Source organism: Apus apus, chromosome 8 (assembly GCF_020740795.1).
Source record: "Apus apus isolate bApuApu2 chromosome 8, bApuApu2.pri.cur, whole genome shotgun sequence".
NCBI classification, from domain to species: Eukaryota; Metazoa; Chordata; class Aves; order Apodiformes; family Apodidae; genus Apus; species Apus apus.
This window is the reverse complement of record NC_067289.1, coordinates 3,949,628-3,968,897: the sequence shown is the minus strand read 5'-3', so window position 1 is coordinate 3,968,897 and position 19,270 is coordinate 3,949,628.

The window sequence follows — 19,270 nt, the reverse complement described above, 5'->3', positions numbered from 1 at the left end:
GGTATCAGTAAGTCAGCAAGACTTTCCCAGGGACCATCATGTTAAGTAGCAAAACTCTGCACAGAAATGCACATCCCAGGAACTACCCTAGCACCACGATTCATCAGCTGCTCTGAGCTTCCTATGAGGACAGCTCTGGAGAAAGGCTGAAAACTCCAACAGGGAACATGCTGGGACATGGTGCTGCTTCTCTGCCAAGCAGCCTCTTAATGTTCACCATCAGCATTTCTAACAATACTGTATTATTCTGCAGATACCATCCAAATTCATCAACATTTTAAATAAACACTTGATAGTACACCAAAGCTACTAGATTACTTGTTTAGCTTGGTTTCTGTGAGCAAACAGAAATCTAATTTTGTAAGGCATCCAATTATTTGTGCAAGAACAAGAATTTTGTGCATGCAGAAATTAAAATGAACATTCATCCTCCGAGACACAAGACAATGGTAGTGAATTTCTGCAGTGCAACTACCTTTTTTCAATGACAGCATTACAAGCAACCAGTACGCTGACAGATGAGAAACACTGTCTCAAATCAGCATAGACTTCATCTTTTCAGCCAGAAATCTACCTTAAGATTTTAAAAATAATACTGAAATATCAAAAAACTCTTCATCTATATGTACACTGACAATATCTGCATGCTTCTAACATGAAGCATTTTCATGCTTCAAGCTTAAGAAATAATTAGTGTGCAAAGAAGAAGTCCAGTTAGTTCTATTCCCCAGCTATTTTAGGCTGCCTCAAAATCTTAAGTCACATTCTGTCCAGGAATGAATGACATATCACGTTTCTTTGAAAGCAGCACATAACCAAATTCTCAGCAGCTGAAAATCCATTTCTGCTGAAACAACCAAGTTACTCTCCAGATTCTTCACTTTAAATTTCCCAAGAGACAAGTAGATTCACCAGTTCCCCAGCTCTTCGTAAAGCCAAAGGAAAAGTTTGAGCAATTAATTATGTTGGCTGCTCTGCTCTAACCTAATCCCATTGCAGTGAGATGCAGTCAAATTCCTCAGAAGTCAAAAGTATCTATGTTCAGGTTAATTCATAATACCTCATAACTCATAATCCTCCAAGTATTTACTCCCTGGCTTGCCAGAGCTCCTCCTTTCAAGCCTGCACCAAAAGCAGAGAAGTTCAGAAATGTGATCTAGTACCTCCATCAAATCACACTGACAGATGCACTCACTGAGATCTGCCAGTCTCATGTTTTAATGAGTGCTGCTTAATTCCCTACTGTTCTAAACATTAAGCTTGAAATGAAGAAACTGTACAAAAAGATACTGAATCCCTTTGCAATGTCCATTATCACATTAGGTCATTTTTTCCACTGCAATACTTCTGTAAAAGACCATTTAGAAGTACACTCCTAGAGAATTACTTTAACACTGAAGAAACACTGCAAGAAGTACCATGTAAAATAGCACATGGAAAAGACATCCTGTCAGGACACTCTGAAAGAGAAAAGTCTGGTGATGTGACCTGGCACCAGTCTTAGAGTGATAATTCCTGAAAATCTGTGCCATTATGGGCTTTCATTACTCTATCCATACTGTCTCCTACATGTGTCGGTCTTACAGTGAAACACTTTATATCAGTCTTCTTGTAATAATACTTCCACCCTACCTTCTTCTTGCCACTAAATAAATGAAGAACAAATTAATTAATAAAGGAGAATCTGAAAGACACATAACTTGTCATCTGATGCTGTAGCTAAAAACACCAACAGTAAATACACTTAATTCAGTACTAAAAGAATAAACAGTGACAGATGTAGAAAAATAAACCTCCAGTAAGGCTGTAGGTTATTCAGCAATGAAATCTGCTGAAAACAGAAGATGACTGCATCAGCTATTGTTTTGTCCCAGCACCCTGCCTAGCCATAGTACATTTTTGTTCATTCCTAATTACAGCATCATTTCAAAATTCAAAGTTAGGAGTAGAATCTGTGTAGGCTTACACAGATAAATTTTTGGATGGCAAAAAATTAGTTGTTGGAAAACATGAAGAGAAGAAAGCAGATGGAGAAAAATGAAAAATGAGCTCTATAGTATGCATCATTTTCTAAAGTAGTTCTTATCTGTTCCACAAACAATATCGTGCTACCTTAGGGTTTGCATTGTTACATTACTTTATCACCAAGAGCCTTAACGCCCCTTTTACGAAATATTCAGACAAAATTAAATTACTGCAGCCTACAACTGGAGGCTATAAAATCTGCTAATGTAACAAGGAATACTGCAGTTGTCTCAATAATTGTAACTTCAATTAGCATGTTAATACAGTTAACAGTAAGCCCAAAACTTGTTCTAAGTAAGGAAACTGTAAAGAAACTATTAGGTCCCGTTAGCAGAAGTGTTGCAGCACATCCTGAAGGTCACACAACAGCAAAGAGCAATGTAGTCCTGAAGCCTTCTCCCACTCAGTACTGCAGATGCTTGGAGGCCTGTACTGGAAATGCCATAACAAAGGATTCCTGTTTACAGTTGTATTTAGTTTGTTTGCTTCCTGTGTTAATAGCTTGCAGGATTGTTAATACCATTTTCAGCCCAGAACTCCTGGAAACATCTCCAAGTTCACATGCTTCCACAGAAATAATATTCTCTAGAACTACCACTTTTTTCAGAAATATTGTTTAGTGTCAGCGCTGAGTAAGTGATTTTAGGGTTTAAAAAATATTTGAAAGCAAAGGAGCTCCAAATACTTAAGACGAGTACACAGAGCTACTAGTTGAAAAAAGTGTGAATGTAGACTTACCTTTTGCTTTTCACAGACTTAGACATGTGGCTTAGCTGGTTTAGCAAGTGCTCCTCAATATTTAGAAGAATTTAGATTACAAGGCCAAGACGCAAAAGTTAATGGCATCACCCATAACATGTGCTGTCTTCCCACCTGAATCTTCCCATGTTGCCAACTGGCTCTGGCATTTTTACCATCTGGTGGATTTAGAGCTACCATATTGTATTGCTGCTCATGAGGACTGCCAAGATGAATAGTGCTTAGTCTTTTCTTTCACTGCTTCATCTATGTCTTCTCACCTTTCAGCTCTGTATCCAAACACTGCTTATTCTGAAATGACTGCAGTGGATGAATTTTGACCAGAAAATCTTTAGCTTAGGCCAAAGAGTGAGAATAAATATCTGGCCCTGACAAGTCCACATTTGATTGCATGGGACACTACTGGTACACATGGAACCCTTATAATATCATTGAACTTACTGAAACTCTTCATTACTAGCCCCAGTTTTGAAAAGGAAGCTGGTGCAGTTAGAGTTAGGAAGAGGTACACAGAAAGATCTAGCAGTGGTAAGAATCAAACCAAGACCTTCTGTAATTCAGTTCACTGCCTTCAACTCAGAACAGCAACAGTAGGGTGCAGGACTCCATCTGTGTGCAGCACATTTGAGGAACAGGTTCAGCTAGATGTGTATGAAGTAGACAGCAAATCTATGGCACCCAGTAATACCTCAGCTTCATAAACAGCCCTGTTGGTTTCAACACTGGACTTGTAAAATAAGAGAATAAGCACAGGATTCTCCATCTGGCCCTCTGTGCATACACACAAAGCCATAAAGCTGCTGTTCCCGAGGAAAATTTAATTTTATGACTTGTTAATGGTTTTATATCTCAAACCTACCATTTGCACTAATGCTCATTAAATTTAATCTTATACCTGCTTCGCTGCTTGTATTGCCAATTTTTTTTTTTGTCAGAAATCAATCCAACCCTTTCTAGCTCACTCAGTCCCACCCCCCAGACTAAACAGTCTTATTTGCAGGCATTACTACCTTAAAGGAGAACAAGCATGCAGAACTGAATCTGACTATGGAAATAACATTCAGATAATAGTCCTACAAAAGCCACAAGGAGAGAAGCTTTACAGGAGGGGGTAAGAGAAGCAGTGAACTTCATGTGTAAACAACTGAAAGCAGGCTTTGTAAATTCAAAACCTTCAGCATACCTAGGTTTTAATCTTGCTTCAACTGACTAGACAATAGAGTTGAACTGGAGATCTAAATAAAGATCTGGAAAACACCTTTATAAAAGTCTTAAACCATGGCTGTCAAAGCCGTGACAATCTGTCAAAGCCATCTGAACGATTGCACACCCCACATCTCTTTTTTTATTTCCTAGTCCTCAGAGCCTGGCAATTAATTGTCCCTTGCATTGATCCAGTTTGTCTCTGCCACCTTGCTTGACAGGCTGCTACAGCACTGCCAGCATTTATGTTGCCAGTTATATTCACTTGCCCTATTCTTGCTTTGAATGGCCTTGTCTGTAGCTACCACATGCACTTCCAGCTTACATTTTCTTTGAATAATGGAAGACTAAGTCAGGAAGATGCAGGCTTCACATTTTTCTCCTTCCTGTAACTATCCTTTGAATACAGGCCTGTATTTTTAGCTCTAAAAGCCATTATTTTTATCTACATCAAGAATGTTGTTCTAGGGCCTTCTTTTGAACTGCAAATGAGTGACTGATTTTCCACTATGTGAAACCCCAAGGAAAGTTAAGACTAAAAGTTTTCTCAGGAAAACAACTTGCTAATAGTCTTCCTTAATCATTCATACCTCACTGGGATAAAACAAGTGCATAACCCAAAAAATTAAAAAAAAAACATAATCAAAACCCACAAGAGCTGTGTGCAATTCTGCTTCTACACTCAATGACCAAACCTGAAGTCTGAAATAAACATGCACTAAGTGTGCAGAGGCTGAACCCACAGGGAAAGGCTCATTGCAGAACTGCCAATTTCAGTTTAATAAAAACTCTTTCAAAATTCAGCATACCTGCAACAAGGGTTTTCCAATCTCTCACTGCAGTCAGCCTGTAAAAGTGCAGCAGAGTCAAGTTTTAGCTACGGCAAAGCAGAGAAAACTCATTCCTTGCTCCTTCCCAAGGACAGGCAGAGTCCCTTGGGTCCGCTCCAAAAATAAACTGAAACTACCGAAGACTTCACCTGATTTCTGTACCCTTCAACTGGAAGCTGAAGTAAAACATCGTGCCACTTGTTTTTCCATCTCCAAGGTCTGTATCTTGCCCTTCTCTGAACTTCCTTCCAAGTAGAAAAGTCTGCAGCAACATTCTGCTATCCAACTCAGTGCGAGCATGGAATTAGTATCAATCATCTGTGTTTGTAAATTCCTTGTCTTGACTAAATCTCTAGCAGGCAGTGAACATGAATGGCTCACCACAGCTATCTTGGTCTAGTCTAGCTTCTAAACTGAATCTTTGAGAAGGAAAATATCAGATAACCAAGGTATCAACTTCAGTTTCATCACTAGTTTGTATTTTTAACTGCAGGCATATTAAGAATGTGAGCATGAAGTTATTTCGCAAAGACACCATGGAGATGAAGAGCAACTGTGAACTGCATGGATACCTCAAGAAAGTAAAAGAATTTGGCTTTCTAATAATGCTTGCTGTGCTCTATGTCATAGATCTTCCACAGCTCTAAAATTGCGATCTACCTTTACTTGGTGAGGTTATTCTTAAGAATATTGTAAAAATCTGAGGAAAGAGGCTAGTGATAGCAAAAGCAGTGCAACATTTCTTCATTGTGAAGCATTGCCTGAAGTGCTACAATCTAAAAAAAAAAATAAAAATAGTGCAAGACCCAAAGGCCAGACTCCTTCACATCTTCTTTTTACAACTTAGTTTCTGCACCAGTCCTTCACCTCCCACTGCATAGCTAGAGTCATTAAAAAATTACTCATTCCAGCAATTCCCACAGAATTACTAGAATTAGTAAATTTGTTCCCTCTGTTTGTCATGAATGCTACCAGGGCTGTGACCTAATCCAGCCTTCTTGCTTCAGTAAGTACTAGCAAAGTTCTTACCAAAGAACACAAACCTTTCTCTCCAGCACTTTCTCCCAGAGGACACAGGCCATGGAAGAGGGTGAGCTAGTTTTGTCAGGTCTTCATGACAAAACAGTCAAGGTCATTTCACCCTGCACAGATGCTGTAGAAAATGTCTGGCAGGGCATGATTTCTGACATTTGAAGCAGCACTCCGATTCTGCTAATACAAGCAGTTGTACTGCAAGTTTTGCCAAGGCCTGAGTTTGGCTCTGCACAGACCAACAAACAGCTGCCAGCATGGGAGATGCAGCACTAGAGCTTCTTCCATTTCTTAACATCAGCCTTACCCACTCTTTGCAGGCCTTCCACATCTGAATCCCAGCCTGGGAACTGTCCCCATATGTTCAACACAATGTTGTGTTAAGATCACTGCCCCACTCATCCATAACCTGTCTGGCTGAGCTGAGTCAAGGTTAAGGCCCAGTTCCAATGAGCCAAAAAGTAGGTCACTGATTTTATAATGTTCCCCACTACAAACCACTCTGTCCCTGAATTCAGTCACTTCAATTTAGATCAACTTGTTTATATTAGCCTTTAACTATACATTAACGTAATGCAAAAAATATCCATCTATGTCCCACAATCTTTAAATTTAAAAGCAAAGAACGGTTTATAACTCTTAATACAGTGCAGGGACTGTATGTGCATTGGGCACCACATTTTATGCAGATTGGCAACTAAACTTTTGTTTCAAATACTGAGTTTTCTGCACGTAAGAATACAGCCAGTGAAGGAAGGCAACTCTGACTTGCTAACGTCAGCAGCAGAAAACTTTATTCAGCCAATAGCCGTTACACACCAGAAGGTAAAATCTCATCTATACTAGTAAATCAGTGTAAATTTTATTTTTTTGCTAGAATGTGCAAATCTATATGGAATGTTTTAATTTTTAACTGCAACTTGATATTAAGCTTATATCCACCTAATTTTTAAAAACCAAAACACTAAAACAAAGCCTGAAGCCAAGAAATGCTGCATTTTAAACCTTCAGTACAGTATTAAAAAAAAATGCAGAAGATCAGCTTTTACTCAAGTAAACTTCAATTTGTACCCCTCTTCCTCTTCTATATACTGGGAATAATCCCAGAGAAGCAAAAGACTATTTAGAAGATCACTTCTCTAAGTGGTTGCATGGTGACATGTTACAGAAAGGCTGTAGAGAAAAACCCTCTTTCCAGAACAAGTTTGAAAGGCATTAAGTCAGAAAGCTACACATTGAATATCGTGATAACAGTTTTACGTGCATACCTAATTCAATGGGCAATGTTTGACTGAAGCAAAGTCCCCTAAAAGAAAGGATTTTTTACTTCAGCCTTCTCCATAGAAAAATAATCCTTTCTTTAGACCGAGTCCTCATTCTCAAAGCCACACCACAAGTTTCCCTATTCTCATCACATTGCACAGAACCCCAGAAGCAGCCTCCAGCAACCTGCCAGCTTCCTCTATGGAACAGAAAGCTGATTTCTAGTTTGCTGCTCTTTAAAGTAGCAATGCTAATCAAGCCAGCATATGAAATTCCACTTCCACATAAGCCTGCCTGCCTTTCTACTTTCCATTCCTGGACATTTATCAAAATGCAGTTCAGGACAAGGTAATTATACTCTCCAATACAGAAAAAGGAAGGTGGTAAGAGACATGCCCTCATTTCTCACCCAACCACGTATGCTGAATGGTTTGATGCATTCTCGCTCTAAAAGCCACTTCTGTTTCAGGGTGGCCTCAGCCTTAAGAAATAAAGGGCCATTGATTCTGCTTAATTGTTTGCACAGGTACACTATCAAATTCAAGGATGGACATTAAATGGTTCCCTTAGCAACAAACCTTTTCAGCATTCTTTGAATATGAAGAGGGGATTTTTTCCCTATAGAAAAGTTTCCTCTGCTTAGCAGCAGCAGAATGAAGACTGTTTTCAAGTTCTTTACAGAATTCTTTTTATTCCAGACTACGTATTAGGAAAGTGATAGTAAAGTACTTTGAAAGCAAAGATAGAGAAGTTGTCAGCTGCAAGTTATCAGACTCCTGGTGCACCACTGTCCCCATTGTGGGGATGTGTTACGCCACATCATTTCACTCAGCCACTGTACAGCACCACCCCACAAAAGCAGGCTGGGGCCCACCTAAGCAGATAATGGACAGCAGAGCAGAGGCAGGAATGGCTGTGTGGAAGTAGGGAATCTCTCATGCTTTGTTACTGGAGACACTGTAATGTCAAACTGCACTTTAATCAGTTTCATCTGGTGACCACAACCCTTGCATCAAATTGAAAGCTCAGAATTCACATCAAGCAGAAATGTAGATTTTTAAATCAAGACAGTATATATCCCTTCACTATCAACCCTATCTTAAAAGAACTAAAACAAAACTAACATATGGGTTCTTCCTGAATGGTGCTGTACAGGTGCCATTCATCTTTAAGTTCTTGGCACACTCCCTCCTTGTTTAGGTCTTTCATCAAATAGCTCTCATCAGCAGGCCAGCACAGTGCCTTATGATTATTCCCTCTTTTTAGTTCTTCAACTTAATTGTAACTGTGGGTTTTTGTTTCCAATCCACCACATCCAGGCATATGGACACATCCTTTAAGCAGCTGGGCTAATGTTGTGTTTACCTTTGTTTCACTCTTGCAAAGCCTCTCCCTTTGTAACTGATGGAAATGTACCAAGATGCTGTTCTGAACGCAAAGCCCTCTTCAAAGCTTGCTGCCTAATGTTGCACTGCTAAATAGCAACTATTTGTGATAAAATAAAGACAGATCCTGAACTGAATGCTAAGCCTCATGCTGGGTGGAAACATTCTGTGCATCTGCCAGCATTAATGCTTTTTGCACATTTTAATTTCAGAACACTTAAGATGCAAGCCATACCTGCAGCTTCCCCTGTCACAGCGTGTGCTGACTCCTGGGTCCAAAGGCTGCCACACATGAAGCTGGGTGAAAGAACAAACTCACCACACAGCACCAGCATATCAATGCCATGTCTCCAGATGGAGAAATTTGCTCCCTACTCCTACACAAAAGCAGGGAACATCAAATGCAAAGCATGGAAACGGCATTCTTCTGGCCAGGTAGCCAAGAGACCCGTTTTCTGATAGACTGGAAAACATTCTCCCTTATGTTTCAGTGGTTTTACTGCTGACAAGAGCAAAAGATGCTGGGAGCTTAGAGAATGAGCTGTATGAACTCATTATTGCCCAGAAACCAAAATACAGCTGGATGGTCTAATTTTAGTCCACTAGCCCTAACAGTGCCCTGTTAAATCACCCACCTCTCATGACAAGTAGGCAGAAAGAGCTTTTGCTAGAAGCTGAGAGGAGCTTAACACTTCAATTAAAAAGTATGTAAATTGGTAGAAGGCTAATTAAGGAGCTGGGGCTAACCTGCCCCATATTTAGTGAGCAAATGAATACACAAACACAACCTGTGTAGGTGGCCCTCAACTACAAGAGCATTGACAGATCCTCTACTTCTACTGTGGGAAATGTGAAAATTACCTTCAACTCTCACCAGGAGCCTTAAGATCTAGGTACAGTATAACAGGCTTCATCAAAGCCTTACTGTACGTCCTGGTTTGAGCCAGGATGAAGCCACTTTTCCTTTTACTGATTTTTTTTCCTTCAGTAAGCCTTCTTTTAACTAGTAGCTGCAAAGGAAAACAGGATAGAATACTGGAGTTTACAAATTAAGAGCAGTGCCTAATTTTCAGTTTGAACATTTGACATTAATTAACTTGAACTCCTTGCTGCATGTACCAGCAGGAGTCTAGTCAGGCCCAATGATTTGGAGGTGGAGAGCTCAAAAAGTAGTACCTGTCTTTTAGCTTTATAAAAAGGCTGGTTTTGACAATCACCAACTAAAAGCAGACCTTGCAGTATAGCAGAGTTGCTCAGTAGTAGGAACTCAAACAGAAGTACTAAAGCCATTCTTCCTAACAGCACAAGCAGAACGCATCTGTATCACATAAGTGTTTATAAACAAGCTCATCCAGACCTTATTTTACAGGCAGTAGAACTAGGACATTCCTGATGGGTACTTCTCTAACCTGTCCTCAAAAACACCCATGATACGGCCTTCCTGAACAACTGTCTTGTGTCTTTCTCCTAATATTAGGAATCATCTTTCATAAAGTCTTAAGTTTTCCTTTTTGCTGTGTATATCCTACATAGGAAGGCTACTTGACCTCGCTACCATGTAAAGGATTTTTTTAAAAAACTCATAGCATATGTTACTTGTAAATAGCCTATTTTCAGAACCTAGCCTTTTCCACATCCAAATCAGGTCTAATATACTTGGACTGAGCTAATTTAAAAACACAGTAATTACAAATAGTGCAGTTTCTTTCATTTCTCAACCTCAGCTGCTTCTGAGAACACAAGTGTGGCCCAGAACTTAATAAAGAACTATGGCAGTTCCAGTGCTTTAGCCATCTACAGGGAATGTGCACTGGCTGGTAATGGAAAAAGTTCCTGGAGTGACCTACTGAGCATTTAAGAGATTTGGTAGCTTTGCTAAGGGGAAGTCTAGCTATTGGCATGGTTAGTTTCATACAAGCCTTCAGACGCAGTTCCAGTTTGGAAATGTCTATGCATATTTGGAGACCATAGCAATTTTACCTTCTGTCTGAAGGACTGGTTACCTCCAGACACGGGAAATCTGCCATCTGCAGTCATAGCAGCACGGTGAGTTCAACCTTTATGGCAACAGGTTAGCAGAGGTTTCAGCCCTCTCCTGGGTGATACCAGCTACCCTATTTTCTGCAGGTTTAAATACTCAAAAAGAAAGGAAAGTGCAAGCCTTAAAATTCTGAATAAAGGAACTTGATGCTGGTGGCAAAATAAGGACTGGTTTGTAACTGGAGAAGTGCTTTGGAACACAAAGAAGTGCTACGTTTAAGCTACTTAAAGACAGTCACTTGTCAGAATCCTATTTCCTACTCCATTTGATGTGGCTGAAGGACCAAACCAGCCCAGATTAGAAGCCGCACACCAAGGGATATTGGAAACTGCCATCCTGGAGTACAGGTTCCTCTGCCTGCAATCCTGGAGTCACATCACGATAGAACAGGATGCAATACCAGCATAACAGATGTTAGGGTAACTTGGTACCTGCAGAAACCAAGCGTGCACAGAGGCATGATCACAACTAATGCCAGTGTGGGCTGTTTCACTGATCTAGTTCCACGTAATTAGAACACAACCAATGGCAAATAACCATCCTACACAGCTAAATCAAAATCTAAAGCAGCCTTTTAATTTAGCAGGTAACAGTAACAAGGACTTTAGATATGCAACTCCAATTAGCAACACAGCTCAAAATCCAACTCCATTTCTATCATATTTGAGGCACAGGACTATGATATCTGGTCACTTACAAAACCTGTACCTGTGACTTTGCAATGCCAAAGTCAGTCATGAAATATCATCCAATTTAGGCCAGACTTTAGAAGACTTAATACAATTTAAAAGACATTGTCTCCTGTGCTACTATAACCTTTTTACTCTTTTGGTAAAAATAAAGGATATTGGTAATAAAAACCTCTAAGTCCTAAAGTTAGCTTTGACAAATTTGCATCTTGAGCAATCTGGAGTTTCTCCTAACCACTCACTACCAGAGCTACATAAGCTTCAGCTTTCAAAACAGACATGAAATTCTGAACTGTAATGGATGCAGAGGGAACAAAGTTAATTTTTAACTGTAAAGACATTTTGCCCCTATCTTTTCCAGGCAGCCTAACTCCAAGTGCAGAGCTTAGCAACTTTATTTGGAGAAAATGTACCCAGCTCCCTCAAATATAGCACCAATGAATACATCTTTCAATTTATATAAAATGAATAGATTATATAGCATATTTTGTTTGGTTATCCTATTTACATAAAAATCTAATGGACTTAAGGCTCAGTCTCTATTACATTTGTCAAAGAAAAAATTATTGGAGTACTAACTGATTTTAAGAAAAATCTCTTGCTATGTGTTTAAGGCCACTTTGTCAAGTTCCCATTGAAGTTCAATTAGAATAGTGTGGATAAACATATCCATTCACCAGCATATGCAAAACTAATGCAATTAGAAAACATGAAATGCTTTCCCTTTAGCAGCAGTGTAATCCCAGATATCTAATTTAACAATTATATTTTTCTCGATGAAAATATAACACTAGAAAAGATGATTTTGGAAGGGTAAGTAAGCTAAATAAAATTACATATAAAACTTCAGGTTTCTTTACATGCATTGATTTTCTTAGACCTCTTGGCTTTAAGAAAAATGCTTGAGTTGGAATTAAATTTGCTTCACTTACAGCATAGTTGATTTCAGAAAGGTATTGAGTTTTGTTTGATATGCTCTGACTTCTAGATAAATTTATTAGTCCAAACTTTTAAATGCAAATCCCGATGCTGGCAATAGCAGGAGCTTGACAGAATGCAGCTCCCTAGCAGAGCACCATAAATAGCATGAGGTCAATACAGAACTGCACAACTTAAATGAAAATTGGAACACATGAATCCCAAATTCCTTCAGATTCCTCAGCAGTGCAGACTCTCTTATAAGTATATAATTCTAAATTCAGGTTTAAAAGTTTCTGTCCTTGGCCAAATCAACTGGTTTCAAAATTGTGAGCAAACTACTTGGACACAAGGAACCTTGTTTTCTTTCCTTAAGCTAGAGAAGAGTAGATTTAGGTTGGACATAAGGAAAAAGTTCTTTAATATCAGAGTGGTAGATCAGTAGAACAGGTTGCCCAGAGAGGTGGTGCAGGCCCCATCCCTGGAGACATTCAAGGTCAGGTTTGATGAGACTCTGAGCAATCTGGCCTAGTGTGAGATGTCCCTGTTTATTGTAGGGGGGTTGGACTAGATGACCTTTAGAGGTTCCTTCCAACCCAAGACATTCTATGATTCTTTGGAAGAAAAGCATTGAATAAGCCACTTCAGGAACCCTGTTCATTTATTTCAATGTAAAAGTTAATATAACCATATACAGGCACCTCAAAAGTGAAGCTCTAACTGCAGTTTGTCTTGTATAGTCCTGAACCTTCTAGGTGTATTTGAATTGCCTCTTAATTTTCTCCAAATATTACAGGCTAACAACTTTCTGTAAAGACATCACTGCACATGCCAGTTTTCAACTCAGATTTACCTGATTACATAATTTTTAATAGCAGTGGAAACCAGAAATCACAATTTAAAATTTGGTTCAGTGGTTCAACTTATAAATACACAAGACAAACCACTCAGACTTCCATAACTACTTGCCAGTGTGACACTCAGTAATACTATATTGCAACAGAGTAAGAGCTAGAAAACCTCTCTAAGAGGGCAGCAGCTGCATGCAGCATACTAGAGCTTATAGACTGATCCTTAATTTCTTTAGTGTGAAATTTGGAACCCCCACCTAGTAGTGGTTGTCATTCAGTTACCACTTCTAAAACAAAAATGCATTCCACTCAGTCATACAAGCTTCAAATTTCCAAGCTATCCTTTGAACAAAGCACCTTTCTGATTTCTAACAAAATCCTCCTGATCCAAGTCCTGCATTTCTAAATTTCTGGGAAACATTCAAGAAATAGAGTGATCTACACTGTCCTGTTTATCATCAGCTAATTGTTTTCTACTTGCTTTTTGTTTCTTCCATGTGAGACCTGCAACCCAGAATAATCACCCTTTTTTCAGTTTATATAAATATGCACGAGTCACTCATTCTTTATATACTAATTTTTCAGCCAAAGCTGTCCTTATAGAACTCTTTCAGTTAATCAGTTTTTAATAATGACCGAGATTGAAACATTACCCAAAATTTTTCTTAGCCTAGTGAAAATGTTTTTCTTACCCATATGCAAAATGTATAATTTTGCCTTAGATTAATTAGCACCTACCTACAAGGAATCACTAAAAGTTGCACCCATCCCATGAGAAGTCCTTGATTTAAATTCTTCAGTTTAGGGGCATTTCATTTGAGATACAGAAGAATAACAATATGCTTCCCCAACAAGCATTACACTAGAATTAAATTTGCAGCCACTGCAAATCACTTCAGCCAAAGAAGATACCAATTTGTGAGGAGACAGGATACCTGGTTTGCTTGCTTTCACATAATCTCAAATTATCTTGGTCCCATGGAGAGACTCCACTACACTACTGGCTTGACAGTTTGCCCCAGAGAGCTCACGAGTGTGAAGGTGCCACTTCAGCAACTGTTCCTCAACACTGCTTTGACCAACAAAATAAAAATTGATCAAAATCAGGGCATTTCTTTGATTTTATGGCTTTAATTTGTTTGTCCTCCAGTTAGCAGAGCAAGGACATCACTGGTATCATGCTTATCCTATTTCTCTAAATATTTTGCTTTCACTGAGATACATATTGGAAAACAATAGCTTCATTGAGTAAACTACATTGCTGTTGCAAGCAATATGCAGTGTGTTCCAGCCATCACATTTATATGGAAATGAGACTTCCTTTCAAAGAGGCATGTTTCCATAACCTGCAGTTGCTGCCCACTGAACCTACACACTTCCCTTAAAATCAATGCATTTAAATTTGAGGTAATATTTTTGGCTTGTGCCTTTCCTCACAACTTGCTTTACTGAAGCAGGGGCTCGTTGCTGCTACAGACTGACCTTTCTCATGAAAGCAAATTGAAGCAAATGGAGTACTCTTCCAGTTTACATTGGACAACATTCTAAAGGGAAAAAAACTGATCAGAGTATGAATGAATTATAGCACAATCAATTCATTTCAATCCATCAAAAACTTCAGTATAGGAATGATACTAAAAAGGTAGTCATGCAAGCAAACTAGAAAGAGTCCCAGAGGCCTCTCAAGCTTTTCAGATTACTAGACAGATTAAGTTTTTCATCTTCACTTAGGATAAAACTCAGTTCCATCAAATTAATTCAAAACAGCCCCTTGCAAGACTAAGAAAGATGGAACAGTTCTTCAGAACAATCATGAGTTTGATACACCCTGACAAATCCCAGCAGCACAGGTTGCACAAGATTGCAAGCTGAACATCTTGCTCACCTGATTTAGGCAAGCAGATAAAACACAGATGGTCAGTGGCTTATAAAGAGAGTCATGACACTAGAGTTCTTCTGCATAGGGAAATGGGAGAGGAATCAGTTGTTAGTCCAGTTGCAACCAAACATCAGTGCAGTTTTGCATTTTTCAATGATGGAGAATTGCACTCTGTTAACTTCAACATAACTATCAAAGTATTTCTCAGATAACTCAAAATACAGAAGCAGATTTTTATAATATGCTGGAGAAAATTATTTCTGCTTCTTTTTAAAAAGGAACATTTGAGATGACCTACAGTCCAATTGGCTTACTGGACTTTCATCAGCTGTGTTCCTCTGCTGCAAACAAAGATATGACAGAATACCATTAAGACAAGGATATAGCATATGTTGCTTTGTTTCTCTTGCTCTGTTTGACTGTACAAATGAAAGAGAATTTATGTTTCTTAAGGTTTAAGTCCCTTACTATTCCTTACATTGTATTCGGACAAATACATTTGCCTAACAGCCTTGAATCATACTTCTTGATATTTGGCTTGTCTTACTTTCAAGATCAAAACAACCACGTTGCATGAATTAAAAGAGCAATTTTTCCACTTTAACAATCTCATTTATCTGTTCCTAAGGCAAAGAAGTAAAACAGAGCAGAAAAGCAGAAATACAGAAATACTGCCCAATTGGGATTATGATAGTTTGCACTTAAAAGATAGAATGCACACTAAGTTTCTAGACAAAGCTGAAAAAAGCAGAAAAAAGCCTAGCAAAAAGTCAAAGAAACAGATGAGTGGGGCTGAGAGCAGATACCTCATATTAGGATGGAGTCTAAGGCAGAAGATTAGGTTAAAGACTAAAAATAGTGTGAGGGAAGAGATATCCCTGAGTGTAAAATAAAGAAAGGCTTAGGCCTTGACCTGCTTGAAAAAGGAATTAAACTTGAGATGTACAACCATTCAGTGGTAGCTAATCCAAAATTCAACTTATCCACTAAGGAAAGTCTTAGTCATCACACACAACTATTCCTCAGGCCTGGTCATTAGCAAGCCAGTCCAAAAGCAACAACTTTCAACCACTGACTTCTTCTGACAGAATGCACACAGCAGCAGAGGGAGAAATCACTGAACAGTTCTTGTGATAATACACAGACTTTTCTTGTTTTTATACAGGTCAGCTGCTAGCTGGAACACATGCTGCAGCTAGTACTTGAGTTTCTGGGCTCTGTGGTTAAACTATCCACAGCTTCCATACAACTAGTTTGCACGAAAAGACCCCAAAAGCTGTACTATTTCATGCCCTCATTTGAAGATACTTTATAGAACAGCAAACACAGGAAGGAATAACATACAGCCTTCCAATGTCAAGACCCAGAGAATGGTTCCAAAACACCTCTATTAATCAGTTCTGGTTTAATATTTAAGAACTCAGACTTCATGAGCTTCCTAAATATCCCTTGCTATAAATAGGCTGGTAGTAAATGAGGTAGCTTTTTGCTCTAGACATAAACAATTTTATTTTCATATTACTTTGACCAGTGTTAATGAAGCATGTAACCGAGATATTTTTCCAGTCCTTACACCAATCTAATCAGTTTTATAAACTATAACACATACCTGCTTGTGACAGACACTTATCTCCCTCAGACTAACACTCCAGTGAGTTGTCAGGGCCTTTGGCTCCAAAAAGCACAAGTTGAATGAACGACTGTTATTTCCACAGTGAAAAGGCCCATGCTTAGACCTCTTTGGGACTGTGTGCCCAACACTGTGTGCAGAGGTGAGATGTGTCAGGTGTACAAGATTCTCCTCATAACAAACACTGACCTCTTATGCACATTGTTACATATCAGTGCAATTGTCTCACATGATCCAGAGGTTAAATATAAAAATACTTCCTGCACTGCAGAACAGAGATAAGAGACAAGAAGTAAAATGCTGGTATCATTAGCCTGATCAGATGAGTAAGTTTCACATGGACAAATGCAAGTTTCTTAAGCCAAGCTTTCACAAAACAATTTTACAATTTCCATGTCTCTTAAAGAACAGTGAAATAAAACAGTAAGAACACTGCAACATGAACTGAACTGCAAGTTTGGGTAAGATCAGTGGAAACTGAGACTGAACCTTCTGAGGTACTTTGCTCCCCAGCTGCACACTTTGATTTATAAAATGTTTTTCATGTTTCATACATTAGCAGTGCAGCTGCCAAAATAACCCCATCATATCACTTTTGTATTTAGAGAGCAGACCTGTGGCAATTTAGATTTCAGACTGATGCACAAGGTGTTAGCCCTTAGTGGTAAGCAGAGCTGGTTTTTCCCAGTATCCTGATCCAGGAATATGCTGCAGCTTCACTCCCTTTTTATCAATGAATTAAGGCTGCATGACTTCTGAAAAAAATCCAGTTGGCAGTTACATAAAGAAAAATTTGGTTTTAGCTGTCCTGAACAATTCCTTTTTTCTTTCAGTGTTTATTATTCTCAAGTACCTTAAAATAACTAAAACCAATACTGATTAGAAAAATTACTCTGCTTGTGGAACTTTGAGCGGGGACTGAAATTGCCATAATGATACATCTGCTTTGACATGGATACTAGAGCTGAATAAAATTCAAGTTGTGATTGTGACAGATCTTATGTTATCCAGACTATAATGGTCACTATCACAAGGTGGCATTGTTCTGCAGTCCTCATTTGTTTTATCTGTTTTGGGGGGTGTCAGGCATCAGTAGGGGATGGGATGGTTTGGTTACATGTCTAAAGCACATATGTAGTGTCCATGGATATACTCAGAAAGTGCTAATCTGCTGAGATGTTTAACAACCAGTTTTTATGACTCCATGTCCCAGATCTAAAAGAAAATATAAACGTAGTTATAACTTGGATAAATTAATATCCAAGTTTAACAAAGTTCTGCTGCATGAGATCAGAACAAAGGTCCATGCAGTGTATTTTCTCTCCACTATTAATCACCAGCAGACATCTATGAAGGAACTGGGAAAGTATGTAGTTCCCTACACATACTCTCAGCCTGTTGAAATCTGAGACTCATGCATTTCATGGAATACCCTGAATAGATTATTATCCCAGAGATATTAGTGGATTCAGATTATTCTTATAAGCTTTTGGCACCCATGACATTTCTTATGCCTAGTTTTTGGTTTGACTACTCTGAATAGGATTCGCACCTACAAACTAATCTCCTTTTCCAGGGCATTTCAACAAAATACTGTTTTAAAAAAAAGCATGGACAATAGCAGAATGATGTGGTATTTCACTAATGACCCCCTTCTGTTCACAAAACTGATATTTGCTTTCTATTATTTAACTAGACATTTACTGCACATGAAGACTACTCCCCTTACAAGGCAGAAATTCTAGGAGCCCTTTAATGGTTTTGGCTTCAGACATCAAAGCTGAATTACCCTTGCCTATATCATCAGTCACTGACATTTCCAAGTCAGGTGATACTTCAATCCAACTATGGTGTCCTTCTACTTTACAGGTAAATCCATGAGTGTCAGAAAATGGTAAAGAATAAGCAAAGTATAGAGACCCATGAACGAGGAAGGATGTTCTGCATATTACAGGTCCCACATACCACAAAACAGTCTTGATCACTTATAGTTAAGTGAGAATTCAAAACACAGAGAAACAAAGGGCTTTCAATAATGATGACAGCAGTGTACACTAGACAAATGATGAGGTACTGGGAATGCAGTGTCAGGAATGCCAACAACTTCTCTGCAGAGGCAAGGAACCTGTGTGTACAAGCACAGCCAAAAAAAATTAAAGCACTAACTTCAATAAAAAGCATAAATTCAACTAAAATCTCAGTTTTTCCACTTCCTAAATTAAGCTTCAACTTTCAGAACCTCATAAATAACCAACTATAATTACTATCACTTGTTAAACTTTGCATTGGATGTCCCTGCAGACCCATGTTTCCTGTAGTTGAAAGAACTAACATAATTCTAGGAAATTCTTGCCTTAGGCCAATTACTATTTGTCTTTCATCAGTCACCTTGCACAATGGATGTGTCTGCTAACTCACAATCTTAGTATCATTTGATTAGTGCTAACAGGTGACACATCAAAAGAGTTTTGCAGTATCCTAGCTTAGATCATAATGATGCCTTCTTGTAATGACTGTTTCAGAGGTCTTTAAGGAACATGGAAGAAGCAAGAGTTGGTCCAGTAGGGAGCATTTGACACTGACATCTGCCACCTTGACTACATTATTTCCCTTCTTTCCTCTCTTCCTCTGCCTTTTTGGTTGCAAGCTCTTTCAAACAACCCCCACACATTCACAAAATACCTATTTTCAGTGTTAGCTGAGACTTCTACAACAGCAAATAGTACTTGTCTGAGACCTCCTTGTGCTGTAACTTACACATCTGG